The following is a 27,390-nucleotide window of genomic DNA, read 5'->3' as shown; positions in this document are numbered from 1 at the left end:
TGAGTGCGCATGTCAAAAATAACCATTGTCTAAGAATATTCAGAGCTATTTTCACACCCCCTGCGACAGTGCAGTTTTCACGGTCAATTGATCTGTCCAATCAAAATCATAGATACAGGCATCATTATTCCCTCATGAATTATCTACCGTTTCACAAAGGCATTGGTATGCCCCTGGCTGTAAATTGCCCCTGTATTATCCAAGCCAAACTCGACTGACGTTTCCAATTGACCTATCCACTCATAATGCTGTTTAAGTACACTGGCCGTGCCTAGAGTTACCTCGCCTGTACAGAACCACATCGCTGTCACTTTATTTCAGTCCCAACGTGTCTTATTCAGGCTTAATGCTTCCGACGTTGTCAATTCGCGCTGTCTATAATGGCGGCGAATATTCGACAAAATTAAGGGTGTCTGTCAGTGAAGGATTTTCCATGATTAATTGATCATTTTCCATATTTGCAATTACTCCTCCCAGAAGACTATTTGTCAGCTTCAATCTTCACCGGGCCCACAGATGGTAGCAGAGTCGCTGAGATCGGTTACACAGTAATTTACCGAATCGCGCAAAGCCGCCCATCCCCGCGGACGCGCCTTACACAAACACGATGGTGTTCTGTTTTCGCCTTCCGGGTACACTTTCAGTATAACCCAAAACAAAAAAGGCGTAAAATTGTGGAACGATTGTAAAAGCGGAATCGGGTATGAATTAGAAATTAATGAAAATTGTGTCCCAATAATTCTCAAAGTTACATTGTGTTGCGGCAGTTTTAACTAAGCAATTTGTCAGTGGTTTGAAAAGACATTAAATCTTATCCTTGGGGACGGAGAAATTTGCCGCTTCTTTCTAATCACCGTTCTGGCTGTGTCAGTTCATACATGCTCATTTCAAGAGGGTTCTGTCTGATTCGCTACCAAGTGGCACAGACAGGCTGCGTTTAAAAGCAAAACACGATCGTAAAAAAACTTAGATGAATAGAATATTTCTCCAAAAGCGCGTGAGACATAACACTATCAAATGCGATGCATCGTTGCAATAATTAAGGAGACGTTCTCACGCGAACCCGACATGTATATTTTATACTACCAGTCCGTGTTTATGCAATAAAGTGGACGTTTTTGTCAAAGGAATGTGAATGTTGTTTCTTATTCAAACTCACTGAGGTATTCGTATGATGAAATTAATTTGAATCGAAACTCTTGACGCAGTGCCTATTAAAATGCATATTTCATCGTGGAATAAGCTCGTTAAAAGTAAATGTGGTTCGTTTCGGGAATTAATGAAGGATGTCTCCTTCCGGTATCTGTACTGTGTACTCTTTGAAACGGTTCGGGACCTCCACCAAATAAGTACTTTACACACATCACGGTAATTGAGATGTCCTGTTTAATACACACTAAACTGCAATGCAAATACTATCAAGTGAGTGAACGCAAGTCTTTTTGTCAATTATATCATGCGTTTAGTAAGGATATATATGTTATATCATGCGTCTAGGCAGGATATAGATGTTATATCATTCGTCTAGGCAGGATTTATATATATATATATATATATATATCGTGTGGCTACGCAGGATATATATGTTATATCTTGCGTCTAGACGGGGTATATATGTTATACCGTGCGTCTAGACAGGATATGTTATATCTTGCGTCTAGTCTATATGTATATATGTTATATCATGCATCTAGGCAGGATATATATGTTATATCATGCGTCTAGGCAGGATATATATGTTATATCATGCGTCTAGGCAGGCTACCAATGCGAAGGAAGTGACACATATGGCATTGACCTTAACTTCGTAGATCGTTTACAGAACGAAAACTCTCAAGGGACTGATATCCACAAAGCAACCGGTTCCAAAATATCTTTAATTATCAATAAAATATGTTTGATGTACCGCTTTCCTCAATGTTTCTGTCAAATGTTGAATTCTTGCTTAGCTCCGAACTGTTCAATATATGACCTTGACATTCACGCATCAAGGTGGAGATAACTCTCAAATGAGACACGTGACACCTCCGATGTTTACGACACTGCGTGACGAGCATTACAGCAACGCCCAGACTCAGGTTTGAGATTTCAACCCTGCCAGACTGGGCACACGTGCCGAGCACGTGGTATCACCACAAGTCGGCTCGCACTCAACTTCTCGCCTTCATCGTCTAGAGAGCGTCCCTAGAAAGGAAGCGGTGTGCCATGCGCCCACAGCGGGGCGCCTAGAGTTCTGGCGCTGATGTAGGGTGTTCTAACTAATGAACGGTCCCCGATGGTTTGGTTTATGACTCTGTTCTCTCGTTTTTTGACTGTTGTGAAATGCGTGAAAAACTTTGTCACACATTCTGTTCTCAGTGTCCTTGATTACGTGCTAACGTCTAACCCTGAGCCCCTCGCATCTGGCTCGAAAGCAGCACATATTTTCCGATTAATGCCAATTTGCTGGCGTGATTTGATTTCCCGCGCTAGCCTGACGTCGACAGTTTAAACATGACGCCTCCCGTGACGGCAGGGGCCAGTAATTGTATCAATCTGCATGCAAGGGAGGATCTCCAACAGCCTGCTTAAAACATGTCGCAGAAGGAATACTATTTCATGAAGTTTTCCTCCACGGTTAATCCTTCCAATTTCTGATGTTTTGGACGAGAGTGTAAGTTTTGTAATAATGCAATAGAAAATCATCTTTAGTTGTACGTAATAAAATATGTTCCAGGTAACACATCTCCTGTTTATGGGGAGGTTGTCTCGGCAGATGTGGCATGAGTCCGTCCAACTGTCTCTGTCGCCGGAGTATGGGAATCAACTTCACTTTCCTCCCTACAGCCTCGTGAAACCATGTTCAAACTTAATTTTCTATTGTTTCTTAGACAGTTTGTGTGACTTCGATCCTCCATGCACTTAATGGGTTTATGTTGGTCGCCAGTGAGGACTACGGCAGATATTGCATAGGAGGACTACAGCCACGGTGACCTTGGACCGCCATTGTTTGGTTGTTGTTTTACGCCGTACCTAGCGATTATGAAGCTCTTCTGGTCTGGTCCCGGCAAACCTGTGAGTGATCACATCGATCACTCGTTGTCGGGGTTACAATCAAACAAATCGGCAGAGAGTTTAGTGAATACCATAGGTATAGCATAGGGAGATTGTTGTAATCTAGATGAATAAAAACACGAATTGTTTATGTGGCTGTACATGTATAAAGTGTATGAATCTACAGATGCTGAGAGTATGTGAACCTACACATGTGCTGTATATGTCAATATACACATATATTGTATATGTAAATGTACACAGGTATTGGGTATGTAAATATACACATACATTGTATATGTATAGGTACACAGGTATTGGGTATGTAAATATACACATACATTGTATATGTAAATGTACACAGGTATTGTATATGTAAATGTACCTGCACAGGTATTGTCTATGTAAATGTACACAGGTATTGTATATGTAAATGTATACAGGTATTGTATATGTAAATGTACACAGGTATTGGGTATGTGAATATACACAGACATTGCACAGGTATATATGATACGCTAAGCCACTTGGGAAAATATCACGTTAAATATATACTTCCAATCTCTGTGTAATTAAATTTAAACAGAAAATTCCATTATCAATATCAAAATTTTCCCAACTGTAAACAAGAGACTGTTGCCGTCTTTGTTCAGGCAGAGAGATACGACATTGTTCGGTAGTCGAAAATATAATCAAAATCGAGGCAACACATATTTTGAGTCAACTGCTATCTTTTTATTGTCATTGTGTTAATAAGATCAGCACTTTTACAATATCCATCAAATGATCCTTTGGATCACGGATACATTAGAAGCACTAACAAACATTGCGCGCCGAGTAAAGAAGAGCACGATTATAAAATATTTACAGTTTCAATAAGTGTAAATACAGAGATAATGACCGCTGCCAGTCGAGTGAAATAAAGTCACTTTTACATAAAATGTCAGTTATGGATGTTGCAAACTCGTACTTCAGGTGGTCTGAACAAAGGTTAACACGCACGGACAGAGTCGGGGACTCCTGGAAGTGTTAATTTCACTGCAGTGAAAATATCAAATGGCCGTCACTGCAGTGAAAATATCACATTTCTCAAAATCTCAGTAGTTCCCACTCAGGTTCATGCATTCCGTGGGGTGGTGTGGATAGCCTAGTGGTTAAAGCGTTTGCTCGCCACGCCGAATATGCGGGTTCGATTCTCCACATGGGAGCAATGTGTGAAGTCAATTATTGGTGTCTCCCGCTGTGATATTTCTGGAATGTTGCTAAAAGCGGCGTAAAATCATACTCACTCATAAATTTCGTACTTTTATAGGTACCATGGCACTTCATAGCTTGATGAAACCGTTCCACATGCAAAAGCAAAGAATGGAAAAATAAACGCTTCATTCTTAGACTTAAAATCTTAATTCTTAATCCTTAAATCTATTGATATGCTAGACATGAACTTAATGTGAAATTGTTCAAAACACATAAACCAGTTCTTCATATTGGCCATGTGAGTTAGTGTATGTTAGTGTTTCATTTTCATGCTGTAATTTCTCTCCATTCCCTCTTCGAATTGTAAGTTATTTAGAAGCTCCTCTTGTAAGGAATTGTCAGGATACAACGCATAAAGTTGGAACAATTGCAAGTTCCTCTTTCGTTTTCATTGCGTCTAACAGAAAGAAACCAGACGGCTTGATATTCTTAAGTATGTTGTATGGACCTGAGGCCTTAAAACTTGAATAAATTCTGTCTGTCTGTCTGATATCCTGTGAGTATTTAATAAGGACAACAATTTTTATTTTCCGTGTTTCTCATCGCCTGACCGACCCTTCTAACTTTACTGCCGACCTCACCCACCACCCCCACCCCTCCTTCCAACACCGCCGACTCCAACCTAAAACGTACCGGGGGCGGCGGGGTAGCCTAGTAGTTAAAGCGTTGGCTCGTCACGCCGAAGACCCGGGTTCGAATCCCCACATGGGCACAATGTGTGCAGCCCATTTCTGGTGTCCCCCGCCGTGATATCGCTGGAATATTGCTAAAAGCGGCGTAAAACCAAACTCAGTCAGTCAGTAAAACGTACCGCCTCGTCATATAAAATGTTTATCTCTTAATAAGTCCAAAGAACGCGAGAAATTGTAATAAGAATTACAGTAAATGAGAATCAAGAACACTATTCAGATAATTTTGTCTTTATAAAGTTCTTTTCCTTTTTTTCGACCGACCAAACCATGTTCAGAATTTGGTGGCTACGTGAATCACATAAAAATAATTTGATGCCCTAATATGGAAAAACATGATAACAGTATATAAATTGAGACAAGCAGTTCGTGAATAGGTTATGACTATACATACTTTATTCATTGTGAATTATGACATAAAAAAAATAAATGAAAATTCATTGATATTGAAAAATATCCATTATGAAATTCATTTCGTGAAAAACATCATGATGTAAATGCTTTGCAAATTGTACACAGTTAAAACAGTTAACAGCAGAAGAGAATGTGAGCACTGTAGTCACGTGACTTACACCACACACATTTGCATATTACCACATTCAGTGACAACCGACGTTTTGGAAACGTGATTAGTGTTAGCAGTGCGCGGTGGGTTTCAACGACTCAGGGACTGCATACCCACATGGAGGTCAGCTTGTCGTTTGATTCTCAAATATTTGAGGAATTTCGCAACTGCGTTTTGAATATATTGGAACACGCGAATCGTGTTTTATGTACAATATCCGATATGGCGGAAGGTTCACCTCGGCTTTCGTGTTTCTGCGTTTTCTATTTCTTTGGGTTTTTACGACTGTTTAGTATGGTAACTGGTGTTTTGATAAATCACAGATACTCGTCATTAATAATGTGCTGTTGATGTCCCCGATACTTTTTATATCGTCGTGAATGGTGTTTTAGGTAAATATTAATAAGTAATATTTACGCTCAACCTGATTTGCAAAGGTCCTCTTTATTAATTATGATCAGACTAAATGACAACCGACATCACAGAACCGGGAATGTCCCGGCGAATGTGTGCGAGTGTGTGTGCGTACGTGCGCTTGATTCAGGTTCTAGTTGAGGCGGAAAAAAACTGGCAAAACCTATGCATCCCACCTGTTCATACTTGACTCAAAAGCTCGAAAACATATCCTTTCCTCTTTCCAAGATTCAACGCTTCATTATAAACCCACACAAAGGGAGGATAGTTTGTCAACCACTAGTTTGCTGGCTGATTTATTTACCGGCATGAATATCACATAAAACAACAGCTCAACACAACACAACACAACACAACACAACACAACAATCCCTGTCGTAGCGTATCTGCGCAGATGCTCGGCGCATGCGAGCTAGAGAACCCGGATGAGGCGGCTGGTCGGATAGCTGTCATCCTCAACAGAGGGAAATTAACTTATTTACACACTCTGCCTCGGGGAGCACTGTTTACGGGTGATGGGGATATTAATCATATTTCAAGACCTAAATATCTGAGGATTATAGGGGCATTTCAATGAACTAAGTTCTATTCATCCCCGGATGTTCTCAAGTGGAAGCGTTACTCACTCGGAGAAAAAAAACTGTCGAAGCAACAACTCGTTGTAATTAGGCCCTGCCCATGGATACGTAATTAATGCAGAATAAACGAGGCTTTGGGAAAATGTTAATTATTAGGATTTTTAATATTTGAAATTTACAACAAAAGTAACATTTTACCCTACACCTTGTTAGTATTTCGACGATTAAGGGAAACGGAACTCCCGTCATTCTTGTCGTTTACAAACTGAGACTTGTGTAGAAAACCTGGCACAGAGCCTTTCGCTACATCTGTAAAACGTCGCAGCGCACCGTTGACCAGAAACCACCTGTCACTTGAAGATTAAACCACAAGGCTCCATCTCAGCAAAGAATATCTTCATAAGCTCTCGGCTTAGACCGCACAGGCATCGTGGTATCACTGTAAGGAGCTTCAATTCAAACCTCTGAGATAAGTGGGCATGCGTATTGTGACGTCACTACATATAGTGTTTGTTTTGCCACTGGTTTGCTAAAAAGAAGTTTGATTAGTAAATAATCAATTGTTTGATGAACTAGTTTACTTTATAACGTGACTTGGGTGTTCAAAATACCTTTACTCGAACTTTCTTATATTTTTTTAAAGTAGGGTTCAGTGTCCCGATAACCAAAGTGTTCGCCCGTCATCAGTATGATGCTGGTTCGATGCTTACATGGATGTGGGATCATTGTCCTTGTTTGGCGTCCTGACAAAGGCGGCTAGAATAGTTTAATAGATGTTAAGACTACACTCACTCAGAAAATGCATAAAACATTACCCACTCACTCACTCACTCACTCACTCACTCCAAAAGCCCCAAACCCAATCTACTCATTCACTCGCTCGCTCAGTCACTAAAAACAAAAACAAAAACATTTACTCTCTCCCTCTCTCACTCACCGACTCACTAAAAAAACCCAAAAAAACCATCTACTCACTCACTCACCCACTAATCAATCCAAGACGCTCTTAGCCACTCACTCACTAACCCACTCATAGCCTCAACAACATGGGAGTTGATCACATTTGCCAGGAATAACATTATTTTGACCTTTTACATTTCCTGGGCCATGTGTTTCCGGGCCTTATTTAGTTATGTTTAGGACGTTAACGTAATGAACCGATGACATTACAAATTAAAACTGATAAATTTGGTGAAAAAATCGAGAAAGGTGATGTTGGTGTCCCATTTGGGCAGAAATTGTCTCGTCGGTGCCAAGCAGTCTGTGTCAAATTCTCCATATTTTCAACTCAAGTTTAACGCGAATTAAAACGTATTATCAAGGCAGCGTCACACATGGCAGAGGAGTATCCTCCGCACACAGGGAACACGGCCATGCCTCTGTGGAACACCGTGCCTTGTGCTACATTTGTACTGAAGAAGGATGGTGTTTGCTATAAAAACACAAAATACAATTGTAGTTTGTTAAAAATAATAATTTATAAAACAGAAGAACAGTCTGGGTTAACTTTACTCATGTATCATGCTATCATTAGGGATGTCAAGTCACATATTTGTAACACGTCATATGACACATTTATTGCACATGTCACATCACATATTTATTACACACGTCATATCATACATTATTCCACACTTCATATCACACATTTACTACACACGTCATATCACACATTTATTACACATGTCACATCACATATTTATTACACACGTCATATCAAACATTTACTACACATGCCACATCACATATATATTACACACGTCATATCACACATTTATTACACACTTCATATGGCACATTTACTACACACGTCATATCACACATGTATTACACACGTCATATCACACATTTATTACACACGTCATATCACACATTTATTACACATGTCACATCACATATTTATTACACACGTCATATCAAACATTTACTACACACGTCATATGACACATTTATTACACATGTCACATCACATATTTATTACACACGTCATATCACACATTTATTACACACTTCATATGGCACATTTAATACACACGTCATATCACACATGTATTATACACGTCATATCACACATTTATTACACACGTCATATCACACATTTATTACACATGTCACATCACATATTTATTACACACGTCATATCAAACATTTACTACACACGTCATATGACACATTTATTACACATGTCACATCACATATTTATTACACACGTCATATCAAACATTTACTACACATGCCACATCACATATTTATTACACACGTCATATCACACATTTATTACACACCTCATATGACACATTTATTACACATGTCATATCACACATTTATTACACATGTCACATCACATATTTATTACACACGTCATATCAAACATTTACTACACACGTCATATGACACATTTATTACACATGTCACATCACATATTTATTACACACGTCATATCAAACATTTACTACACATGCCATATCACATATTTCGTCATATTTCACAGCAAAAATAACAAGGTTTCCAGTTTTCCGGAAACCTACCTGAAACTGGGTAATGTGAGAATCATGTTGGTTTCCGCTCATGGAAACTATGATTGTTGGTTTCCGGCTGTTTCCTTTTGCTGAAACCAACAAGATTAGTTTCAGAGAACTGGAAACTGTCGGAAACCAACAAAGTTAGTTTCATTGACTGGAAAGTGCCGGCAACCAACAAAGTTAGATGGGAACTTGAATGAAACGAACGTAGAGGAAATTACTTTGACTCAGTATATACCAGTATATACAGCATATATATCCAGAAACCTACATTAACCTACGTTAAACTGTCTATGTATTCCATGTATATAGGTTTCAGTTTAGTGATCTCAGTGTTTCTGTACACCAGAATTCAAATAAAAGATATTGCCACATGAAACAAGATTAATTTAATGAAAAGTTAAACCTAATTGAAAGAATATGGAAACTTAAGATTCTACTTTGTCTGCTTTACGTTTTGTTAGGCAAACTTACAGATACCTTAAACTTATAAATTACTGAGGAACCGGTAAGGCTCCATTAGGTTTCAGTTACCCATTGGCTTTCCGTTTGTTTCTCAAAGTGATACATACTAATACAACTAGCTGGGAGTGGTTATGCACAAGACAAATAACTGTACTAAAAATTACAATATTTTTGTAAATGTTCAATAAGGAACATAATACAGGCCACAACAAATTACACAGTAGACTTATAGATATAAAATGGGTTCAGGCTAAAACGGAACCACAGCAAAACGGCACCTGGCGAAAACGGCACCATTTGGACATAACGGAACCTCGACTTGGCGAAAACGGCTACAAATCTTATGGCGAAAACGGCACCAACTAAAATCTTATGGGGAAAACTAGTTTGTTATAAGATAATCGGATTGCAGATAAGAAATACATCTACTATTATGTCGGAACTATCAAAATTTAAGAACAAGGATGTATTTTTATATTCAAGGATACGATGTGAAAACTACTTTATACGGTAACGGCGCATTGAATAACTCAACTACTAGTATTAGTGATATTCTGAACTCATTACAACAGTTCATTTCTAAAAGTAACCGCTTCCAGTAATTATCAACTCTACGTATACTAGTATATTCAATGTAAGGCAAGTTTTATATATTTGATTTTCTGCGGCTGCTCATTTCGATGCTAGGCATAACCAACACTATACCGAACATATTTATTATTCAATCATTTATCTGTTATTTTGTCACAGTATTTTTCTTTTGTTGTCAAATTATTTCAATTATGTATCCAGCTATTGGAACAATGTAATGGAATTGCTTCTATTTAAGCCACTAGGCTTGTTCGCCTATCCAGGTTTCTTTGACGAAATAAAAATGTGCTTAAACCAAATATATCTACTGTGCCGACAGTGATTGGGAGTGGGCATCCCATAGCCGACAATCGGATTGCAGAATGTGTAGATAGTAAATACATCTACTGTGCCCATAGTCATTGGAAAGGGCATCCCAATTTAGCGTGAAAACATCGCAGCCTTTGATGTTTTGAGTACATTTACTCAACTGAAATCGCTCAGTGTCAAAATGAAATTGTATTTAAAATGCACAAATGTACCCATTGTTTACCGTCGCCGAAATACCTTGTGCGTGCGACGTTAAATAAAGCAAATAACAACAACCCATTGTTTGTTAGTTTTTTGGTTTTATGGGGATTTTTTTCTTTTTTGGGTATACATAACATAATATTTTTTCCTGAATATACAAAACATTAATTATGCAAGCTTAATGATGTTTCATTTTTCATATTTTACCATTTTTATTACACATTTCCTGAAATTGTGTCACTGCCGTAACGAAATTTGTAACATCATTTTGAAAAGAAAAAATCCAAACATAATAATTATTTCATGTAAATATTTATTAAAATATCTAGTTTTACAATATAACATGGAGTTTTGAAATTGTATATTTACTGCTTACGAAAAAGACCAAAAAAAATTCAAATGCCACATCTGTGACATCAGCCACTGGAGTTGTGACACATGAACATTGAGTAAAATTGGGTGGTGTAAAGTAAATATAAAAATATAGTTTCCCTAATTTTGTTACTGTAAAGTGTAGAATATACTGGGATAAGTTAGTTACCATAATTTATTTTGTTTGATTTTGACTTAAGTTTGTCGGATACAAACATCTGACATAAATATGCACGGATTTTGAGAATGACTCATATGTTGATATAATCTTGCGAATGTTATAATGAAATGAAATAAAACATAAGTCAACGTTATACTTTGTTTTATATATGGTGCCGAATATGATAATGATCAAAATAATGAATGTTTGTAGAATTGTAATAATCTATTATTGGACGAATCAAAATGAACTCATTTGCTTTTCTTAATAGAAGACTTTTGGATAATCTGGAGGAGCAAGAGGGACGATCGACGTCGACAGATTACAGGAAAGGAAGCAAAACACAGGCAAGATGCTATAAGAAACAAAAGAATCCGATCTGTAAGTTCCTGAAACTGGATTATATAATATCATTTGTACCGGTTTATAAACTTCCTTATACCAGTATGAAACAGCCTGAGTTACTGACATGATGTGCTACATATTATCACATCGCTATATACCTGTAATAGAATAACTTTCCTTATCCCATGTCATTAGCCATCACCGTAATATGCCATTATCTTATTAGAACAAGTGCCGCTCTCAAGAATAAATGTTGGGCATAACTTTCGCAATGTAAAAATTTCATCCCCCCCTCCAGAAACTCCAACAGCGCCTGAAGAATCTAGTTACTATTAACTGGACAGAGAAAACAACACAGAAGGTGGCTGCAGTCCTAACACCAGAATTGACATCGCCAGTGGTGTCTGACGCTCCAGAGGCAAAAATGAAGAACTTGCGACACCATCCAACAATATGCATTCCAACCACCTAAAGGTGTGCCACCCTGGTCATTGAGAATATGATTCATGATAGTTAGGGATAGGATGGGATGTCTAAATATACATGCAATTATTTCCTGTATTCACCCTGTTTAGGAAAACAACAACTAAACTTGTTCTTTCTGAGCCTAAGATTAAATAGAAATAACGTCCTTCATATTAAAAAAATGCCAACCCCTCCATAATATTTATTTGAACAAACTACTACTGAGACAAAATTTCAAATCCATAGGGCTTGTGATGACACCATATTCTCTCTCTCTCTCTCTCTCTCTCTCTCTCTCTCTCTCTCTCTCTCTCTCTCTCTCTCTCTCTCTCTCTCTCTCTCTCTCTCTCTCTCTCTCTCTCTCTCTCTCTCTCTCTCTCTCTCTCTCTCTCTCTCTCTAGTGTGCATTCCTCTCTGAATAAGGAGAAATCAGCTGACGGGATTTTGTGATTTGTGACAATGTATAATTGTAACATTGAAACATAGACATGATATGTTTATGATGAATAAAGAGAAATCGACTGACTGACTGATTTTGTATTTATTTATTTCCACGTGGTGTTGAGGTAACTGTAGTTGAAATGAGTTTATTTTATATTTGAATGTATTATGAATAAAATATATGACATAATGCATACAAATATATAATAAACTCATTTCAACGACAGTTAATATAGTTGAATAATCATAATTTAATATGGACATATGGTAATCACTGAATACTAATAATTGAAACGAAATGGAGCCATACAGATTCTGATTTACTGAAACTTATGGAACGTCGTTAATGTGATTAATAGAAACGAAAATCAAAGGGAAACATATAATTTGACTAAGTTAATAAATGAAACCATCTGAAAGTAGAGGATAAGGGAAACCCAATGGAACCTCATAGGAATCTGCGTAACGGAAACTCACTGGAGCCCTACAGGAATCTGGGTAACGGAAACGCACTGGAGTCCTACAGGAAACTGGGTAACGGAAACGTACTGTAGCCCTACAGGAATCTGGGTAACGGAAACGCACTGGAGCCATACCGGTTTCTGGGTAATTTGTAAGTTTCCGTTTTCCGGAAACCTGAAGGAAATGTAGAGAAACGGTCCGGAAACCTAACTGAAACTTAAGTTTCCATTACATTTCCGTTATAAGTTATTTTTCCTGTGATTACGCACGTCATATTACACATTAGCTACACACTTCATATCAGACATTTATTAATCATGTCATATCACACATGTAATACACGTCATATCACATATTCATTACACATATAACATGACACATTTATTACACACGTCATGTTACGGACGTCATATTTTACATTAGCTACACACGTCATATCAGGCATTTATTACTCATGTCATATCACACATGTAATACACGTCATATCACACATTTAATACACACGTCATATCACATATTCATTACACATATAACATTACACATTTATTACACATGTCATATCACATATTTATTACACACGTCATATCACACAGTTATTATAATTACACATGTCATATCACACATTTTTTACACACGTCATCTGACACATTTATTACATGTCATATCACACAATTACTACACACGCCATATCACATATTAGTTACACATCTCATATCACACATTAGTTACACATGTCACATTACATATGTATTAGTCATGTCATATCACAAATGTATTACAGATGTCACATCATACATTTATTACATACGTCATTTCACACATTTATTACACACGTAATCTGACACATTTAATATACATGTCATATCACACAATTGTTACACACGTCACGTCACACATTTAGTACACGTCATATCATAAATTTATTACACACTGCATATCACACATTCATTACACATGTCAAATCACACATTTATTATACACGTCATATCACACATTATTTACACACGTCATGTCAAACATTTACTACACTCGCCATTTGACACATATTACACATGTCATATCATACATTTATTACACACATCATATATAGAGATTATTACATGAGCAAGGGTGTCATACGACTTATACGAAACGAGTGTGAAATTTTGTATTGCCCGAGTTTCATGTAAGTCGCGTGGCACACTTGCGAGTGTAATAATTTCTTTATTATCCATTTTATTCATTTACATTTGTGTAATAAAACATGGTAAGCAAGAGTGACTGCCCTGTTCAAATGTTTAACGACGTCACAGAAACAATGGTTGCTAGGCAAAAGTGGTATGTGCACATGAGCCCATGCGATATATGACACTGGTAATGTTTCACCATATGGATAATAAAGAAAATTAATTATGAAAAGCGAGAAGTCGTGAGACTTATTCAAAAACATCAGACAATGGAGGCCATTTTTTTCAAACATAGCCCCTTTACTGTTCTTGCGGGCAAAGAACCTTTCAATAGAATATATCTGTTTGAAGATTTTTATCACTATATGAACTGAAAGAGTAGTCCTTTTAAGGCTACTTAAGAATACACGTCTTTTACACATCAAGATTAAATGATTAATTAACTTAAATTTGGCTGGGAAACCAGAAAGAATAGCACAAGTGTCGATAAGAGTCAGGTATGATTCCACATTCAACCAGAATTCTTTGACGAGCTCACATTCTAGAAAAATATGAGATATGCTTTCCTTGTGAGTGTTACAGAAGGAGCAGATATCCTCATTCACTAATTTCATATGTTTTAGTTCTTTCTTAGTGTAGACTATACGGAGTAAAAGTTTAAAATGGAATTCTAATAGTTTTACATCCTTTATGCAATACCTAAACTGAAGGAAAATTCCAAATTGAAGTTTTCGACCCATTGATCAAGAACAACTCATCACAAGCAAAAATGTTATCATAGTAATTTCTAGAACCAATACCAGGGTTACGAATGTCAAGAAACTTACTACCAATCCCCATGTTTGAATTCTTGATACATAATTGTTCATAAATAATTGTTTCCAAATAGAGGAATTGCAACAATGTAATTTATGATAATCCTAAAATGTTCATAAATATTCTTCACTTCGGCAAAAGTGATTAAACCCTTTGTGCTTTACATGTCTTTTACAAAATGAATTCCTTTACTGTGCCAGTGTTTAATCAAAAATGTTTTATGTCTAAAACGATGATTGAGCCAAAGAGGTTGGGACAAAATGTCATTAACATTAGGGGGAATTTCATTTTCTTTTCTTACATAGTTTGCTCAAGCCTTCAAAACACTTTGCCAGTGAGGGTTCTTACAGTAAATATAAGTATCGATGTTGGCACCCTAAGTGAATATTTCTTTTACAGGAAACTAACTTGGGTTTTTGAAATTAGGCGTATGAATACATCTTCTTAAATGTGATAACTTCAGAGTTTAAAAAAAAGCTTTAAGGCCAGTCATTCTGAGATCGCCTTCTTCATATTTCCTAACCATATAGGTTCTCTTTATCTTATCTCCCTTCCCATTCCATAAAAACTTGTCAAAAGCTCTGTTTAGGTCCTTAATAAAAGTCTTCGGTGGATCTGGAAGACAGGAAAAAATGTGCACTATGGTGGAGAGGGCTAGTGTCTTAATTACGGTTACTTTCCCGATTAAGGTTAATGATCTATGCTTCCAGGAAGCTAGAATTCTATTTATTGCTTCCATTCGCTTTTTGGTATTTATCACCCAAAGGTCCTGCAGATTAGCATTCAGTGTTATACAAAGAATTTCAAAGTTGCCAGAGTGCCAATCAAGGTCAAAGTTTTCACAGAACTTTAATCTGCTATCTGCAATAGAGCCGATCCAAATATATAGCTGTAGTCTTTTCAATGTTCATTTTAAGTCCAGACATTTGATAAAGTGTATTCATTTTTTCAATAACTGCCTTCAGACTAGATTCAGAGCCGTCAAGATAGAGTTGAGTATCATCTGCATATTGACGTAACTTAAATTCTTAATGTCATTTAATAATATACATTTATTTTGTCTGATCATGTTGCCTAGAATTTCTGCCACAAAGAAGAACAGATAGGGGGATATTGGATCACCTTGTCTGCAGCCTCGTTCATTTATAAAAGACGAAGACATATGTCCGTTCTGTACAATGTAAGAACTAGCATTATTGGTCAAGACTGAGATCCATCTTATAAAGTTTTATCCAAAACCATTTTTTTCCCAAAAGAAGCATAATAAAGTCCTTAGAAACAGTGACAAATGCTTTTTCAAAGTATATAAGGAGTAACATTCCACATTTATCAAGATCCTTCAGTTCAAACATAATATCACATAGCGATCTAATACATCACTGATACATTTACGTGGTATGAAACCAGTTTGATTCGTGTGAATAAGATGAGGGAGAGCCTTTGGCCTTAAAGAAGTAGCCTTTGCAGTTAAATCAATGAAAAACAATAAAAGTCCAAGCTTGGATGGATTTCCTATTGATTTTTTCAAGTTCATTTGGAAAGAACTAAACACATGGGTATTCAGATATATCAATGCTGTTTATGAAAATAATTTGCTACCCATAACAATGAACAGAGGTGTTATAACATGTATCCCCAAACCTAATTAGAATAGGAAATTTCTTAAAAACTGGAGACCTATTTCTCCCTTAAATTCAGTTTATAAAATAATCACTACTTGTTTAACTATCAGAATTACACACGCCATCTGATACATTTCGGAGGTACCTATCTTCAACTTGCGTTGTGATGCGTGGACGGCCACTTCTTGATCTGTCTACGGTCATCCCAGTCTGTCTGAAGCCCCGAATAAAGGCGTATAACCATGATACGGTGGCATCCGGGGGCGTTGGCAACAGCATTGTATGTCGACCCCATCTGCACCATCCCAATGGCTCTTTCTCTCTCTTCAGCTGTTAATCGTGGCATATTTCTCGTACGTGTGTATCATATCATCTTTTTTAGGCTCTCTTCATACCCTATACAATCATTCTACATGTGAAATGGATGCAAATACTGCTTGAATATTGCTGCGTTTTGGCGATTGATATTGCTATGTGTGAACAGAAAATGGAAAAATGTTACTTTGCAAATAAAATGTATGTATCATTGTAGATGTTCCTACAAAAAATTCACAATATTAAAACACGTTTTACTTATTTTCACTAATGCAAATCAGCAGAAAATGTTTTAAAAGACTGAAATCATACGAATGATTATTTTACACACTCTACAACAATTGTGTCTTGTTTTAATAGTTGAACAATGGTGACTTTAAATGGTGATTTTATTTCAACCTTCCCTTGGGACATCTAAATCACTGTTATTGGTTTATTTCGGCATGGACGAAAATAGGACAATTTAACTCTTCTGAAACAGATGCATTTCACCTAAATATGAATGCATTTGAGAATTTGTTTTCGTGTTGGATAAAGCTATGTTGTTCAGCTTTCTTGTAAACTAATACCTTCTAACGCATCTTTGATAGTTTTTCAGTAATTCATAAAGGTAGGAGGGTAACGTTTCTTTTGGCCTCTAGTGTATATGAAGTTACATCGAAAATGAATCTGTCCACTAACTTGGGGGAACCAACTGCAAACCTTATGCAGATGAATTGCAGGAGGATAAATCATCAAATTGCTGAAAAGCAGGTGCAAATATCGTACATGTGAACAGCTGCGTTTTGGTGTAAAGTTATGTTAAGAATTCACCAATTTCCATTGAGTTTCATCATTTATTGAACTCATGACAATAATCTATTCAACGTTACGAATTTGTTTTACAATACACCAGTTCATAACTAAACAGTACCTTTAAACAGTATGGACTATTTTGCAAAATCTAGTTCAGAACAGTTGACTGAAGTAAGTGGCTACATTTACACTAGTGAGTCTAAAGTTTTGATGGGTAGTATATATCAACTAGATGAATTACACACATGACGTGATATACTAATAGCAGTTTTATTACACACATGATATACTAGTAGCTGGTTTATGACACGTAATATACTACTAGCTGATTTGTGATACACATGATATACTAGTAACTGACTTATAACACACGTGATACAGTGGACGTATTTATGTATGATTTGTATTAAATGTATATCAAATATACAGGCAGTGTATTCACTGAGAAACAAATCTGCCCAAACATCAGTACTATCAACTTATGACCTGACTAAAATCTCTGTGGTACTGTATGCAAATCTCCATAAGAAGCTACTTACAGAGAGACATACATCTCAGGGTCCAGTACACTTGTCACCAAATCCCTCTTTCAAACGAATATTAACACAATAAAGGTTGTATTTTCTCTATAGTAAATTTTTTTATTTCAGACAGCTGGAATCAATGTTTGAATTTTAAATATACGTTGTACACCAGTATTTCAGGTGACAATTTTTAAGGGAAAAAAACTTTCCTGAAGTCAATTGGCTTTTGTCACGAAGCGGGATTTTTTTATGGTAACAATTTCGGGGCAGTTTGTCAAAAATGAAAGCAAATGTCATATGACGTTAACAAAAAGAAAAATATGTACCCCCAACAGTTGTGATTCCCTTCTTGCTGCCTATCTGTGTATTAAATATAACCACACAAAATTCTGCAAGAATTAACAAAAATGGAAACAAAGTAATTTGGCCAGAATACCGATAATCTGATATCGTTCACTATTTTGTTATGATCCTGCAAGCAGTTGTGCCGCTTATATTGGCACAGATGATATAAAGTTCATGAACTTTATCGATGGTATAAGGTGATTATTACACTCTGTACAACCATTATATTATAGGAAGCTTTTATAATATACTCATGCCAATAATGGTTGTCACCCCCTTCAAGTTTTTTATTGGAGAGGGTGTGTGTGGTGGGTGTGTGGGGTGTGTGGGTGTGTGGGGGGTGGGGTGGGAGGGGGTGACAACCATTATTGGCATGAGTATATATTTATGGCATACATGATAAATACTTTATGATTCCACACGAAAAAAACATACAAGTATTACAGTATGTATAATTCAAGCAATACTCACATAATATATCATACATCCATTGTACAAATGATATACAACGTATTACTCACCTGATATAGCATAAACTACAGGCATGATATAACATTCATTGAACACACAGACGCCACAACCAACATACGACGGGCGTTCCAAAAGTAGTCGGCCTAACTATATTCTCGATGTCCAATGTTAGAAACGCTTCCACTTTATTTTGAAGGAATCATTAGCAAAGCCATATCCAAATTTCACATATGTAGGTAATGTGGTTAACAAGATATTATTCATCACAACACATTGAGGTATCATATTTCTTTAAGAATTGCAGAAAGTAAAAAACGATCTGTCATTTTGTACCTCCTGGATAATGGTATCAGATAACATCATATAAAATATGTTCAGTATAGTATTGGATGACTTCCCGTCATGATCAACATTCAAAGATTTGGATTGCTTGATTTATATTGAGACAGGGCTGTTTTTAAGAACACTTTCATTTTAATCTTTCAAAAACATTGTGTCCAGATATTCAAGCTGGCACTGTTTACAATATATTGAGTGCGGACACTTGTGTGACCATTCAGTACTTAGTCTGAATCCTTGGCATCATGTATGAGTGAGTGAAAACATTAGAATACGTTATGTCCTTATGATTACGTCATCTGAAAGGGTTGGGTAGTGTCTCCAAAACAACCTCTTTCAGTAAACATCATGGGGGAGTCACTTTAACAAACGATTGTAGTTTCAAATTCCACTTTAATATCTATGTTTGATTCTAGAGGCATTCTGCACACAAAACTCACAAAATGTTTCTTTCATATTTTGCTTCCCGACGTTTGTGATGCATTTATTGCAGATTTGGCGTTTTTAGGGGGTACCAAGATAAAGAGTCAAACAGAATGGGGTTCGTGAGGCTGGAACATGGCAAAAGCAATTTGCTTGAGGTTGACAGATAATATGTAGAAAAACAACAACATAAAAACAGCTGCATTTGTGTAATCTTCTTGGTGAGGCCGGTTACTTCTGGGACGCTCCTCGCATATCGGTCATGATACAATATACATGCATGGCATACGGGATATAACACTGATACATTATGTGTGGGTCATGATACAATATACATGCATAGCATACGGGATATAACACTGATACATTATGTGTGGGTCATGATACAATATACATGCATAGCATACGGGATATAACACTGATACATTATGTGTGGGTCATGATACAATATACATGCATGGCATACGGATATAACACTGATACATTATGTGTGGGTCATGATACAATATACATGCATAGCATACGGGATATAACACTGATACATTATGTGTGGGTCATGATACAATATACATGCATGGCATACGGGATATAACACTGATACATTATGTGTGGGTCATGATACAATATACATGCATGGCATACGGGATATAACACTGATACATTATGTGTGGGTCATGATACAATATACATGCATGGCATACGGGATATAACACTGATACATTATGTGTGGGTCATGATATATACATGCATGGCATACATATAACACTGATACATCATGATACAATATACATGCATAGCATACGGGATATAACACTGATACATTATGTGTGGGTCATGATACAATATACATGCATGGCATACGGGATATAACACTGATACATTATGTGTGTGGTCATGATACAATATACATGCATGGCATACGGGATATAACACTGATACATTATGTGTGGGTCATGATACAATATACATGCATGGCATACGGGATATAACACTGATACATTATGTGTGGGTCATGATACAATATACATGCATGGCATACGGGATATAACACTGATACATTATGTGTGGGTCATGATACAATATACATGCATGGCATACGGGATATAACACTGATACATTATGTGTGAGTCATGATACAATATACATGCATGGCATACGGGATATAACACTGATACATTATGTGTGTGGGTCATGATACAATATACATGCATGGCATACGGGATATAACACTGATACATTATGTGTGGGTCATGATACAATATACATGCATGGCATACGGGATATAACACTGATACATTATGTGTCGGTCATGATACAATATACATGCATGGCATACGGGATATAACACTGATACATATGTGTGAGTCATGATACAATATACATGCATGGCATACGGGATATAACACTGATACATATGTGTGAGTCATGATACAATATACATGCATGGCATACGGGATATAACACTGATACATTATGTGTGAGTCATGATACAATATACATGCATGGCATACGGGATATAACACTGATACATTATGTGTGTGGGTCATGATACAATATACATGCATGGCATACGGGATATAACACTGATACATTATGTGTGGGTCATGATACAATATACATGCATGGCATACGGGATATAACACTGATACATTATGTGTGGGTCATGATACAATATACATGCATGGCATACGGGATATAACACTGATACATTATGTGTGGGTCATGATACAATATACATGCATGGCATACGGGATATAACACTGATACATTATGTGTGGGTCATGATACAATATACATGCATGGCATACGGGATACACTGATATTATGTGGGTCATGATACAATATACATGCATGGCATACGGGATATAACACTGATACATTATGTGTGGGTCATGATACAATATACATGCATGGCATACGGGATATAACACTGATACATTATGTGTGGGTCATGATACAATATACATGCATGGCATACGGGATATAACACTGATACATTATGTGTGGGTCATGATACAATATACATGCATGGCATACGGGATATAACACTGATACATTATGTGTGGGTCATGATACAATATACATGCATGGCATACGGGATATAACACTGATACATTATGTGTGGGTCATGATACAATATACATGCATGGCATACGGGATATAACACTGATACATTATGTGTGAGTCATGATACAATATACATGCATGGCATACGGGATATAACACTGATACATTATGTGTGAGTCATGATACAATATACATGCATGGCATACGGGATATAACACTGATACATTATGTGTGAGTCATGATACAATATACATGCATGGCATACGGGATATAACACTGATACATTATGTGTGAGTCATGATACAATATACATGCATGGCATACGGGATATAACACTGATACATTATGTGTGAGTCATGATACAATATACATGCATGGCATACGGGATATAACACTGATACATTATGTGTGAGTCATGATACAATATACATGCATGGCATACGGGATATAACACTGATACATTATGTGTGAGTCATGATACAATATACATGCATGGCATACGGATATAACACTGATACATTATGTGTGAGTCATGATACAATATACATGCATGGCATACGGGATATAACACTGATACATTATGTGTGAGTCATGATACAATATACATGCATGGCATACGGGATATAACACTGATACATTATGTGATCATGATACAATATACATGCATGGCATACGGGATATAACACTGATACATTATGTGTGAGTCATGATACAATATACATGCATGGCATACGGGATATAACACTGATACATTATGTGTGAGTCATGATACAATATACATGCATGGCATACGGGATATAACACTGATACATTATGTGTGAGTCATGATACAATATACATGCATGGCATACGGGATATAACACTGATACATTATGTGTGAGTCATGATACAATATACATGCATGGCATACGGGATATAACACTGATACATTATGTGTGAGTCATGATACAATATACATGCATGGCATACGGGATATAACACTGATACATTATGTGTGGGATCATGATACAATATACATGCATGGCATATACGGGATATAACACTGATACATTATGTGATCATATACAATGCATGGCATACGGGATATAACACTGATACATTATGTGTGGGTCATGATACAATATACATGCATGGCATACGGGATATAACACTGATACATTATGTGTGGGTCATGATACAATATACATGCATGGCATACGGGATATAACACTGATACATTATGTGTGGGTCATGATACAATATACATGCATGGCATACGGGATATAACACTGATACATTATGTGTGAGTCATAATCTACACATATGATGAATTTTTCCTATATTACACACATGATATATCAGTGATGTATTTCAAAGACGACATAACAACATATATTATTCATGCCATACGCATATAATGTTATATTCATTTATTACACACGTGACTGAGACACACGTGACGAACTCGCTACAGTATACCTGTATTACACACATCATATGACATGAAAGTACTGCACTGACGGTATTACATATATACATTACTCACACTTTTCACACACAAAATGATATGTAATGAGAACACTGTTTGATGTTCACAATACAGAAATGAAAAAGAATTACCACAATGCCCGACAATCCCCTCAATGAAAAGAAGTCAAACATGCTATTGCAAAATATATTCTGAAATTTGGAATGCCCTCCGTTCAGCTCATTGGTTTATGTCAAACACAAAAACTTCCCAAGATTTGTAAACTATTTTATACAAGCTTCCGACACCTCTCGAACCTTGAACCCTTAATAAACAATTAATTTAAGCATCAAGATCAATTAAATAGGCATCTATTACAAGGTTATAGAAACCACAAAATGTTCACCAGTTTAAGGATACGTATTTCCGTTCAACTACTAACAATTAATACCTCAGCATGGCATTTTCTCCGGTATCACATTCACTTCGTCACATGACGCGCACGTGTCCATATTTCGAGCATGACACTGACATCGTGACCACGTGTGCCTGACTCACGTTCATGAAATGAGGGTTTGGCATTGAGCTCCAGTAAATCGATGTGATTTTGGTATAGGTGCTACCCTGCCGGTTTTCTAATGAATTCTTCTGGGGCTAACCCAATCACGTTTTGATTAAACTTGCGACCAATTTCTCATCATGTCCAAGCGGGAGACCGTAGCCAGCCAGTACCACGTGCTCGCCAAATGAGATAGCTTTCAATCGTCCAAGGATCCATTTTACACATTCCTATTATCATATTTTCGGAATTTAATATCTTGTAAAACGCTTTTCTGCTTACAGTTCAACTCACATTTCAATGAAGTAACACAGCTTTCTAATTATTACGTGTCAAATGTGTATGCAATTTCGACCAATTACCTCGTTAAATGTGGTGATGTTGAGTTCCCCACTGAGGCAATGGGGAGTAAGTCCAAATGATGTAAATGACGTCTCAGTGGCGAAGTATACCCGTAGAAGAACGGGAATTCAATTTAAATGTACACGAATCAACTGACTGGAGTACTGTAGTGCAGTTTGAGTAGGTTTCTAAGTGTGTGTTTCTGAGTGTGAGTGTGTTTCTGAGTGTGAGCATGTTTCTGAGTGTGAGTGTGTTTCTAAGTGTGAGTGTGTTTCTGAGTGTGAGTGTGTTTCTGAGTGTGAGCATGTTTCTGAGTGTGAGCATGTTTCTGAGTGTGAGTGTGTTTCTAAGTGTGAGTGTGTTTCTGAGTGAGAGTGTTTCTGAGTGTGAGTGTGTTTCTAAGTGTGAGTGTGTTTCTGAGTGAGAGTGTGTTTCTAAGTGTGAGTGTGTTTCTGAATGTGAGTGTTTCTGAGTGTGAGTGTGTTTCTAAGTGTGAGTGTGTTTCTGAGTGAGAGTGTGTTTCTAAGTGTGAGTGTGTTTCTAAGTGTGAGCGTGTTTCTGAATGTGAGTGTTTCTGAGTGTGAGTGTGTTTCTAAGTGTGAGTGTGTTTCTGAGTGAGAGTGTGTTTCTAAGTGTGAGTGTGTTTCTAAGTGTGAGCATGTTTCTGAATGTGAGTGTTTCTGAGTGTGAGTGTGTTTCTAAGTGTGAGTGTGTTTCTGAGTGAGAGTGTGTTTCTAAGTGTGAGTGTGTTTCTAAGTGTGAGCGTGTTTCTGAATGTGAGTGTTTCTGAGTGTGAGTGTGTTTCTAAGTGTGAGCGTGTTTCTGAGTGTGTGTTTCTGAGTGTGAGTGTGTTTCCGAGTGTGAGTATGTTTCTGAGTGTGAGTATATTCTGAGTGTGAGTATGGTTCTAAGTGTGAGTGTGTTTCCAAGTGTGTGTTTCTGAGTGTGAGTGTGTTTCTGAGCATGAGCATGTTCTGAGTGTGAGTGTGTTTCTAAGTGTGAGTGTGTTTCTGAGTGTGAGTGTGTTTCTGAGTGTGTGTTTCTAAGTGTGAGTGTGTTTCTGAGTGTGAGTGTGTTTCTAAGTGTGTGTTTCTGAGTGTGACTGTGTTTCTGAGTGTGACTGTGTTTCTGAGTGTGAGTGTGTTTCTAAGTGTGTGTTTCTAAGTGTGAGTGTGCTTCTGAGTGTGAGTGTGTTTCTAAGTGTGAGTGTGTTTCTGAGTGTGAGTGTGTTTCTGAGTGTGTGTTTCTGTGTGTGTGTGTTTCTGAGTGTGACTGTGTTTCTGAGTGTGACTGTGTTTCTGAGTGTGAGTGAGTTTCTAAGTGTGTGTTTCTGAGTGTGAGTGTGTTTCTGAGCATAAGCATGTTCTGAGTGTGAGTGTGTTTCTAAGTGTGGGTGTCTTTCTGAGTGTGAGAGTGTTTCTGAGTGTGTGTTTCTGAGTGTGAGTGTGTTTCTAAGTGTGAGTGTGTTTCTGAGTGTGAGTGTGTTTCTAAGTGTGAGTGTGTTTCTAAGTGTGTGTTTCTGAGTGTGACTGTGTTTTTGAGTGTGAGTGTGTTTCTAAGTGTGTGTTTCTGAGTGTGAGTGTGTTTTTTTAAGTGTGTGTTTCCGAGTGTGAGTATGTTTCTGAGTGTGAGTATATTCTGAGTGTGAGTGTGTTTCTGAGTGTGAGTGTGTTTCTAAGTGTGTGTTTCTGAGTGTGACTGTGTTTCTGAGTGAGTGTGTTTCTGAGTGTGAGTGTGTTTCTAAGTGTGAGTGTGTTTCTGAGTGTGAGTGTGTTTCTGAGTGTGAGTGTGTTTCTGAGTGTGAGTGTGTTTCTGAGTGTGAGTGTGTTTCTGAGTGTGAGTGTGTTTGTAAGTGTGTGTTTCTGAGTGTGTGTTTCTGAGTGTGAGTGTGTTTCTGAGTGTGTGTTTCTAAGTGTGTGTTTCTAAGTGTGTGTTTCTGAGTGTGAGTGTGTTTCTGAGTGTGAGTGTGTTTCTGAGTGTGAGTGTGTTTCTAAGTGTGTGTTTCTGAGTGTGACTGTGTTTCTGAGTGAGTGTGTTTCTGAGTGTGAGTGTGTTTCTAAGTGTGTGTTTCTGAGTGTGACTGTGTTTCTGAGTGTGAGTGTGTTTCTGAGTGTGAGTGTGTTTCTAAGTGTGTGTTTCTAGTGTGTGTGTTTCTGAGTGTGAGTTTCTGAGTGTGAGTGTGTTTCTGAGTGTGAGTGTGTTTCTGAGTGTGAGTGTGTTTCTAAGTGTGTGTTTCTGAGTGTGAGTGTGTTTCTGAGTGTGAGTGTGTTTCTGAGTGTGTGTTTCTGAGTGTGACTGTGTTTCTGAGTGAGTGTGTTTCTGAGTGTGAGTGTGTTTCTAAATGTGTGTTTCTGAGTGTGAGTATGTTCTGAGTGTGAGTGTGTTTCTGAGTGTTAGCATGTTCTGAGTGTGAGTGTGTCTCTAAGTGTGAGTGTGTTTCCAAGTGTGAGCGTGTTTCTAAGTGTGGGTGTGTTTCTGAGTGTGAGTGTGTTTCTAAGTGTGTGTTTCTGAGTGTGAGTATGTTCTGAGTGTGAGTGTGTTTCTGAGTGTTAGCATGTTCTGAGTGTGAGTGTGTCTCTAAGTGTGAGTGTGTTTCTGAGTGTGAGTGTGTTTCTAAGTGTGAGTGTGTTTCTGAGTGTGAGTGTGTTTCTAAGTGTGTGTTTCTGAGTGTGAGTATGTTCTGAGTGTGAGTGTGTTTCTGAGTGTTAGCATGTTCTGAGTGTGAGTGTGTCTCTAAGTGTGAGTGTGTTTCCAAGTGTGAGCGTGTTTCTAAGTGTGGGTGTGTTTCTGAGTGTGAGTGTGTTTCTAAGTGTGTGTTTCTGAGTGTGAGTGTGTTTCTGAGTGTGAGTGTGTTTCTGAGGGTGAGTGTGTTTCTAAGTGTGTGTTTCTGAGTGTGAGTATGCTCTGAGTGTGAGTGTGTTTCTAAGTGTGAGTGTGTTTCCAAGTGTGAGCGTGTTTCTAAGTGTGGGTGTGTTTCTGAGTGTTGGTGTGTTTTTGAGTGTGAGTATGTTTCTGAGTGTGAGTGTGTTTCTGAATGTGAGTGTGTTTCTGAGGGTGTGTTTTTGAGTGTTGGTGTGTTTTTGAGTGTGAGTATGTTTCTGAGTGTGAGTATGTTTCTGAATGTGAGTATGTTTCTGAGTGTGAGTGTCTTTCTGAGTGTGAGTATATGTCTAAGAGTGAATATGTTTCCGAGTGTGAGTGAATGTTTGAGGCCAGGTCGCGATGTGAATTCGAGATGCGCTTGGACAAGAACCATGGACAATCTTCCACGCCATTAGCGGACGAACACA

This window comes from Haliotis rubra, unplaced genomic scaffold (genome assembly GCF_003918875.1).
Source record: "Haliotis rubra isolate DU_JTF1 unplaced genomic scaffold, ASM391887v1 Scf411, whole genome shotgun sequence".
In the NCBI taxonomy this organism is placed as follows: Eukaryota; Metazoa; Mollusca; class Gastropoda; order Lepetellida; family Haliotidae; genus Haliotis; species Haliotis rubra.
The sequence above is the reverse complement of the archived record's forward strand: the minus strand, read 5'-3'. Positions refer to the sequence as shown.